Source organism: Dipteris shenzhenensis, chromosome 19, assembly GCF_047967505.1.
Source record: "Dipteris shenzhenensis isolate YYH24624 ecotype China chromosome 19, Dip_SZ_1.0, whole genome shotgun sequence".
Lineage (NCBI taxonomy): Eukaryota > Viridiplantae > Streptophyta > Polypodiopsida > Gleicheniales > Dipteridaceae > Dipteris > Dipteris shenzhenensis.
This window is the reverse complement of record NC_141614.1, coordinates 20,216,252-20,226,231: the sequence shown is the minus strand read 5'-3', so window position 1 is coordinate 20,226,231 and position 9,980 is coordinate 20,216,252.

Genomic DNA, 9,980 nt, shown 5'->3' with positions numbered 1-9,980 from the left:
CATATGGAATCCATCTTTGCTACTGGAGCATAAGTCTCATCATAATCTTGACCATATTGTTGTGCAAATCCCTGGATTGTACTTGACTTTGTATACCCATTTGTTGGCTATGGCCTTCTTTCCTGGTGGAAGGTTGCATAATTCCCAAGTGTGATTTTTATACAAAGCATCCATTTCTTCATTCATAGCAGTTTGCCATTCGGGCGTGTCTACTGTGTCTTCGAAGTACACTGGCTCTTCTGTAGCCATGATGGTAGTCATAAGAGCATAGTTGGTGGTCTCCACCTGAATTGCTTTGCCTTTCTGAGCATATGTCAATCTGGCTGGTGGTCTGCTTTCCCTAGTAGACCGTCTAAGCTGCTGTGGCGCTGCTTGGGGTGTTGCTGGCAATTCTTGCTCTTCTTCATCAACCTGTTCTATAGATGACTGTGAAGTCAATGCTTCTATTTCCTGTGTAGGTGAGGTTTTCCATTCTGATTCCTCATCAAAGATTACATCTCTGGAGATAATGACTTTGCGGTTGATGGGATCATACAATTTGTATGCTTTGCTTTCTTCACTGTAGCCAACCATGATGCATTTGCGTGACTTCGCATCCAATTTCCTGCGATGATCATCATGTATGTGGGCATATGCTATGCAACCAAATATGCGGAGATGCTCAATGCGTGGCTTGTGTCCAGTGAATGCTTCATAAGGAGTCATTCCTTGTATCGGTTCGGTAGGAAGCTGATTAAGCAAATAGTTAGCTGTAGCTATTGCTTCTGCCCAATACTGATTCGAAAGATGCTTTTCACTAAGCATTGCTCTAGCACTGTTTGCTAAAGTCCCATTCTTCCTTTCAGCTCTTGCATTTTGCTGAGGAGTATCTGCACATGTGAATTGTCTTCGTATGCCGTGATTTTTGCAAAAGTTCATGAATGCTGAAGACATGTATTCACCTCCTCTATCTGATCTCATGACCTTGATCTTTCTGCCTGTTTGGTTTTCTACCATGGCTTTGAATTCTTGAAATCTGGCAAACACTTCCAATTTTTCTTTCAGAAAATAGACCCAACAATATCTGCTGTAGTCGTCGATGAAGGTCAAGTAATAAAGTGAACCATTGATGCTACGGGTCTGGAAGGTCAAGTAATAAAGTGAACCATTGATGCTACGGGTCTGGGCATAACCCCATACATCTGTATGAATCAAATCAAGGAATCGTTCTAGAATTCCTATGTGGAATAAGGAGAATGTGGACATATGGAAAAGTGAGGGTCCCTATGGGCTCCATGTGGGGAGACTCTTGACTTTCTCAATATTTTAAGAGTCTTGAGCATCTTTTGATGGGACACATGGCAAGAGTAGTAAAAAAGTTGGTTCGCTTTTGTTTGCCGAAGCAGCATCCTTCACAAACTTTTCCAAGAAACTGTAGCTTCGGAATCCCAATTGCCATATTCTGATTCCTGAGATCTAACAAGTACTTGAAGTTGACATGACCATATCTCTTGTGCCATTTTGCAGATAGTGGCATCTGTTGCATTTGAGCTGACATGGCATGCTTATCTGGTACTGTAGCTAGCATCCTGTATAAGCGTCCTTCCTTGACACCTTTTGCTACGAGCTGACCTCTTTTGGATTTGTCTCTGATAGTGCATTCATGACCGTCGAAGATGACTTTGTAGTTGTGTTCTGTCATTTGACCTACTGACAAAAGCTTCTTGCTGAGCTTCGGAACATAGAGCACATCTTTGACTAATCCTTTTGTACCAGTGAGATTGTTCATAGGGATAACACCTGTCCCTTGAACCGGATTTGGTGTATTGTCTACTGTGTAGATGACATTCTTTTGACCTTCTAATGGCTTCATTTCTGTGAACCATTCCTGATGATTTGTCATATGAGATGATGCACCGCTGTCGATGTACCAAGGATCCTGTTCCACTTGGTTGACTTGATAGCTAAAATCCTCTTTGGGATTGAAATCAGTGTCTAGGTGCATTGTATCAGTCTGATGCAATTCCTCACTTGCAAGAAACATATTTCCATGTTCATTTGCAAAATGACTGTGACTAGAATGTCCACCACGATGATTTCCTCTTCCTTGAAAATTCCCTCGATTACTGCTAGATTGACCGCCTTGGTCGTACTGCTTCTTGCGGCAATCTCTTTCATAGTGTCCAAACTTGTGACAGTAGTTGCACTGAATGTTTGACACATTGGTGGATGCATTCCCTCATCCTTGGAATCTTCCTCGATTGGAATGATTTCCTCTTTGCTGATTCTGATGTTGCTAAGGATGATGCTGATGCTGATGCTGATTTTGACTTTGATTTTGTTGATGATGACCACTTTTCTGATATGATCTACCTCTGTTTCTGCCTTTGCCTCTGCTTCTGTCTGAAGTTGTGAATGCTTGATCATTAGAATGACCTTTACGTGCTTGAATGGCCTGAGTCCTGAGTTCTTCACCAAGTAGAACTGACTAAATTTCTTCCAGTGTTGGAATTTGCCGTTGGATGGCAATACTCTGAACTAGATTCTCATATCCTTCTCCTAGTCCATTCAAGATTACTTGAACCATTTTTGTGGGATTCATAGTCTCTCCTGCTACTGCAAGTTGATTGTTGTAGTCTTTGATGCGGAGTACATAAGCATGACCGGTTTCACTGCTGTTGCGGAAACTTTGGTTGATCTGGTTTCTCAGGGTGAGAATCCTGGATGTGTTCTTGGACTCGTAGAGAGCTGCGAACATATCCCATGCTTCTTTTGATGTCTTAACTGTGTTGAGCTGTCCTAGCATGACATCTTGCACATTCTGCTTGATCAGGTGATAGGCATACTTGTCTTTCTTATCCCATTCTGCTTGAGCTCGGGCAATGGCAGGATCTGCTACTAGTGCGGAAACTGTTTGTGTAGATGTAGATCCCGATGTAGATCCCGTTGCTGGTGCTATGACAACAGATGGAGTAGAGCTACTGGTAGCTGGATCAGCCAATGGTCTAGGTATAGATCCATCGACATACTCCCATTTGTCCTGAAGCACAAGAATGGTCTCCATTCGGTATTTCCATGTACCATAATTGGAGTTGTCTAACTTAGCAGATGCCTCCAGATTGGTTGCTAGTCGACATGGTGCAAACAATGTACTCAAAAAGTGTCCTGAAAAACTCTGTATGAATCAACTGCAAATACATTGAAGATGCCAAGTGAAATCTCTATACCATCGATGAAGATAGAACTGCAGTATATAAATCTGATCTGTGTTACAAGGCTTGTGGCAATGATGCCGGGAATAGCCAAGAGGCTTTACAAGGCTGAAATGATGTGCACAATGCTGTGAGATAGCCGAATAGGCTTTACAATGGTGGCATGTGTGTGTGAAATCAAATGATATCTGCCCACTGAATTAATTTGCAATGCCTCTGAACTGTGAAGTCTGCTCACTGAACTGATGAACGTAAGGTTTCAGGTAATGTAATGATGTGAAATCGGATGTGAGCATATGGACTGACTCTGAGTAGGTACTAGTCGGGAATTTCAGGCATGGCTTAGATTGGCAACTTGGGAAAATTCAAAGCGTCCCCTCTATGGCGATCTAGTCTACTCTGATCTAGATCTAAACCAACCGTCGATCGATGAAAGAACAACAAATAATTCCTTTTCTTTTGTTCTTTTTAAGTGCTGGGTCAGATGCGTCGATGTAGAGGCAAATGTGCGTGAAGGAAGTGGTTTTGTCGGCGAGGCTCAAATGTGAGTGTAACTTGTACCAAAGTGTGCACGTGATGTGACGAGCGCGTAGAGCATAAAAAAACGAGCGACTTTCCTTTTTGGAGCACCCTCAAATTCTTCATGGATCAAGAGATATGACTTGATCTAGGTGGAGGGGCAAAAGGAGTGCAAACGGTGCTCAATGATGATGTGTCACTGTGAGTCACATGCAGTGATGATGTGGCACTGTGCTTAGCAAGAGGTGTGCCAGTGAAGCTCTGTGCTAAGATGGCAGGAGTGTGCACATGCAGTGTGTGCACAGTGTGCCTGGCAAGGGACTGTGCCTGCAGGGGACAGTGCTGAGGTGGCACTGCTGATGTGGCAGAGGTGACATGGCAGTGATGACGTGGCCTGATGACATGGCTTGATGATGTGGCTTGGTGACATGACATTGATGACGTGGCCTGATGACATGGCACTATTGACGTGGCCAGATGATGTGGCTGTCGATGCTGATGTGGCAGGATGATGTGGCCTGCTTACGTGGCACTGATGATGTGGCACTATGGCTAAGGGTACCATGTGGCAGAGGATAAGACAGCTACACGTGGCACATCCGGGTGCCTGATGACGTGGTAATTGGAGATAAGGTGATGACGTGGTACCCGATGGTGACGTGGTGTGATTAGATGAGGTTGCCACGTGTCAACTACGTGAGGTGGCAGATAGACCTTAGGTGGCCCTCATCCTTGGAGCCTTACTGTGGTTAGGTAGGTACCCACTGCGCACAACCTCGGGTCATCGTAACCTTACCATGGGTAAATCCTATCCTCCACGTGGCCTCTTTGTTGAGACCTTAGGAAGAATGTTGCAAAGATGGCGACGTCCCGAACCAGTGAGCCAGACGCTATCGCCTTCTTACTCCATCCGCACCGATTTTTGCCACTGAGAGCTAGCTTCGCCTTCTGAACTAGCTGCTCTGACTGCTACAGTCAAGCCGGCTCTCACGCGCAGGCGTTCCTTATCGGTTGGAAGCACGGGAGCGCCATCGTTCGACGAATACAACAACCATCAAGCGCTCGAAATCGAAGCAGGGAAGGGCAATATGTTGGGAGGACTGAGTCCCCTCAGATCAGAAGCGACTCGTTGCAGCACCAAAGCCGATTGTTGGAGGATCCTTCGGAGATCGTCCGTCGGCTAGCTGTAGAAGGAGCCGTAGGCTAATGGCAGCCATTCGGTGGGCAATGGCTAATGGTAGCCATTCGGTGGGTTGTGCTATGAGAGCTAATGGCAGCCATTCGGTGGGCTGCGCTGGCCTTCGATGGAGGACTGGTTGCCCGTTCATTTGGGTGGCTATGGAGACTTTGTAGAAGTGAGTCGATGAGCTAGGAGCGGCGCGTTAGGCAAAGGCAGTAGGAGGTCGGCAAAGGCTTTGGAGCCTTCGGTTGTTGAGTCGCACTGGATGCAGAAGCTCGTTGAGGAGGCTGAAGCTCCTAAGGATCGTTGATGGGCTTGCTTGAGCAGAGACCATGAAGGAGCATTTGTTGTAGACGCTGCTGGCTGTGGAGAGCTAGGAATCCGAGTAGGTGGGCTGAGCCTTTGGAGCCTTGGCTAACTCAAACTCTCTGTCATAAGCATATCTCTCTCAGGAAGAGCTCTCACAAACTCTCAATAGTCTCTGAAATCTCTCTTTTCTCTCAAATGAACTCTCTCTATATCCGAGCTTTGTAAGCTCTCTCACTCTTCTCTCAATAATGAAAACATAAGCTCTCAATCAGAATTCTCTCAAGAAATGAAGGAGCATATCTCTCTCAGTTAAGGGAAGAATACCTCGCAAGTAAAGCACTCTCTTTGTCACAATGGAAATCTCTCAAGAATAATGACGGAAATTTCTTTCAATGGATGGAAATTCTCTCAATGGAAGTGAAGGGAAAAATCTCACAATCACTCAAGAGAACTCTCAATCTCACGATCTCTCTCGCACTCTCTCAATAATCGCAATGCCTTAGCGAAAGGCAAGGGAGCTCTGATACCATGACAAAATATGAAGAGGGGAGAGGAGAAGAGTGGAGATGAGGAGAGAGGGCACAGCTAGAGAGCACACCACAAATGACTAACTGTACACTAGATTTAGTTGAAAAATAGAATATATACAAACCCTTTTAGGGTTAGGGTTAGGGGATCTAACCCTTTCCTTTATAGCACTCTATAAGGTTAGTGCTATGCACATATGATCACGTGATGGTGCTATGCACACATGATCACATGATGTTGAGCGTGAACTCTCAACATCGGTTTAGTTCAATATGCATTTAGCACAAAGCAATTTGAATTTTGCACATAGCAATTTGAATTTGGCAAATAGCCCTTTGCATTTTGCTTATAGTACTTTGCATTTAGCAATAAGCACATCACTGTGTGGGGGAAGAGTTGGCACACTTCCTCCCAAAAAATTATAAGATCAAGGAATGTGCCCTTCCTTAGGTTTCATTTAGATTTGCATTTAGCACATAGCAATTTGAATTTGGCACATAGCACTTTGCAGTTTGGCAATTAGCATAGAGAATTTTGCATTTGCATTCAACAAATAGCACTTTGCATTCATAGTATATGCAATTAGCTAGTCTATCGAGAATAATGGTAAGATGAGGATCTTCACAATTTAATTGTCAATGTAGCAAGTTGAGTTCGAGGATGCAGACACTCTTTGAAGATACTACACATAAAAACTACTTCATCATGTTTAGTGGGTATACGATAAAACATCTAAGAGAATCATTATATAACCAAAATTATACAATTGAGGAGCTAAGAGTGTATTTCTAAGTACGCTTACGCTTCCATCTAACTAAATTTGAAAGGTGAAATGATGATGATAGTGCTTCTTTTACGAGTTACAACGATCTGGTTGATGTTCTTCACCTACCCTTCCTCCATATTGTGACTAGACTTTGAGCAAGGGGAGGGGAAGAAGGGGGAAGTGTTTGGTGAGGATGAGGAGGGGTGAGACAAGCTCCAACATCAAGGGCTTAGGTAGAGGCAGAGAAGAAGAAGAAGAAGAGAATGATGCCATAGCCTAGAATAGAAAATGAAGAATATGGAGGAAAGACCTACACAAGCCATGAGATCAAGAGATTTGCATGCGCCATGGCACAGCTATGTTGGAATTTTCTTATTGATATTTAGAACAAAATTTTAAATCATTTTAAAATCGTGACAAGTGGCTCAAGGAGAAGCAATATTTTCATTTCATGGCACAATGCTACCTACCTACTAATAACCCCCTCCTTTCCTCCCCATGGTTCCATTATGCTTAGATGGAACTTCTAAGTGGATATGGTGATACTCTCACTCTATTATGCTTAGATGGAACTTTTGAGTGGACTCTTTATGGTGATCATGCACAGAGTGAGAGGTGTCATATTCTCTTACTCTATATAGTATTCGATTATCACTCTAACCCATTTGTCTGCTCCCTATATTGTTGCTTTAAGAGCATGTGGCAAGCCACCTCCTCCAACAATCAAAGGTGTGCCACAATATCTGAAGGTGGCACCTCCAAATGGTTGTTGCATGTGGCCATGCTCTAAGGGCTCAAAAGACTATAGTTGTTTAGAGACCATTGCAAACGACACCAGCATGACCATACAAGAATTATTCTCCCTCTTTAGCCACAGATTCTCCCATCTTCTTAACCATCTTCTCCCATCCTCATGAGTGAAGCATACAATAGCTAAGGATCCCACCGCATGAGGGAAGCTTATGAAAGCTTGTCTTGCCTGAATGAGACCCTACCAGTGTTCACAAAAAAATAGCAAAATATATACAATGAAACTTGAAGTCTCCAAAGCTACCTGAGAGAGTTTTCTTTGAAATTTCTAAAATTCCTAATTATTTTCATATTTTAGGGCCTTAATACCTAAAAAGTTATAGGAAAAACCTATGAGGTGGAAAGTTAAAGGTTTCTCTATCTAACATATAAAAATTCTCCATGAACATGAGAGCCTAGCTTAGTAGCTAAGTTGTTGCATCTGAAGATATCTTTCAAGCAACTTCTCATACCATGATGGTTCTCCTTAAACATTCCTCTTAGGGCCTGAACACACGTCCTTCCTAGTCTCCTCAAAGAGAAGACATGTAAAGAATCATACTTGCACATTCATTTGGGGTGGTTGCAAGCTAAGATTGTCCACTTTTGTGCACTCTCAAGAAAAATGGGACACAAGGGACACACCAAAATACAAAGGAATTGAGAGAATGGACAACGGTTAGCCATACCTCAATCTAGATATTCAATGAATTAGATGGTGACATGTGGCCCCTTCCTAGGCTCAAGTGTCCCTCTTCCTAGGCTTGGTGTCCACAGTGGCATACCAAGGGGACAAAATACATCAAGCAAGGTATTCCTCCTGGTAGCCACCTAGGACACATGTTGTAAAATCATATACCTTGATCAAGGTATTCTACATATGTGGTAGCTTATGTGGTAGTTGATGTGACCAAAAAGTGCATGATAACATGGGAATTCAAAACCTCAATCGAGGTATATCCTTACACACATGTCCAATTGGCATCCTAGGTGGCAAACAAAGTGGAAATGAAGATATAGGTAGCATGCACATGTGCAGCCCAACACCTAGATCAAGGTATCTACGTGGCACTTGATTATGATGTGGCATGCACATGTGGAGCCTAATACCTAGATTTGAGGTATCTAGGTGGCACTAGATTATGAGGTAGCATGCACATGTGGAGCCCAATAGCTAGATTGAGGTATCTGGGTAGCATACAGATGTAAAGTAGCTCGAGGTGCTTATATGGCACTTGGGTATAATGCAACATGCACATGTGGTCAATACCTAGGTTGAGGTATCTAAATGACACTTGATTATGATGTGGCATGCACATGTGGAGAAAAATACCTAGATTACTGTATCTAGGTGGCATACTCTTGTGGATAGCTCAAGCTACCTATGTTGCCCTTGAGTATGATGTGGCATACACATGTGATCAATACATAGATCGAGGTATCTAGCTGGCATGATGTGGCATGGACATGTGGAACCCATACTTAGATCAAGGTATTTAGGTGGCATACTACGTGAGGTACCCATGTGGCACTTGAGTATGATGTGGCATGCAAATGTGGCCAATACCTAGATCGAGGTATCTAGGTGGCACTAGAGCATGATGTGGCCAATACCTAGATCAAGGTATCTAGGTGGCATACTATGTGAGGTACCCATGTAGCTCTTGAGTATGTGGCATGCAAATGTGGCCAATACCTAAATTGAGGTATCTATGTGGCACTGGAGCATGATGTGGGATATAACTCTTGGATCTGAATGCATTGGATGTTTCTTGCATACCATGAGCATAAAAGATTTTTGCCATGTGTGAAACCCTAGCCCACATCCAAATCTGGTGCCCTTTAGATAGGAATTATATTTAACACTTTGCAAGACATCCAAGGACATGTCAGCTCCTGCTACCTTAAAGAAAGAAATTTGACCATTAAACCCAACACTAGTCCTCATGCTTGCATGCTTGACTTGTGAAAGATTTGTGCTAGGGACAAACATCCCAAACTCATTCTATGAAAGAAACCAAGATTTCCAATGTGACGCTCTCGTTTCTCACTAGGATAGCCATGTTTTCAATGCTGGAATTTCACCCTGCAAAGCATGTTCTACTTGCCAAAATTTTCTAATCTCATTTCTACAATACTCTGTTCCATTCACAGATGGAGCATTCTTTTATTTTTGGAAAAGTGACTTGTGTAAGTATGGCAAATCATACTTTGTTTGCAATGGAAAACATAACTCCTTTCTTTACCTGGCACCTTGTTCCTTGGACCTCCAAAATACATAGTATACATAGCAAGCTCGTAAATACTGGCATCATCTACATGAAAGCTCTAAACTTAGGCTTTGGAAATCCATTCTTTTTCACCACATCATTAAGCATTCTCCGAAATTCAATGTGCGCAAACCTATTTTCCACCCTAAATTCATAGCTAGCGATTGTTAAAAGTTCACACACAAAGGGGTCATACACATGTGCAGACATTGTTGGCTAGCTAGGGACTCTTTGAACATGATCAAAGTGAATCCACATTTCTTGCAAGTTGCCATTTGGTCGCATCCTAATCCAGGACACTCCGAGGATCCTTCATAGACATCTTGAAAACATGGGCTGATGCTTAGCACCCAATTGTCCTGGAACAAGACATTGTGGATGAAAGGGTATCTACCTTTGTTCTTTAGCTCAAGAACTTTCTCAAGCCC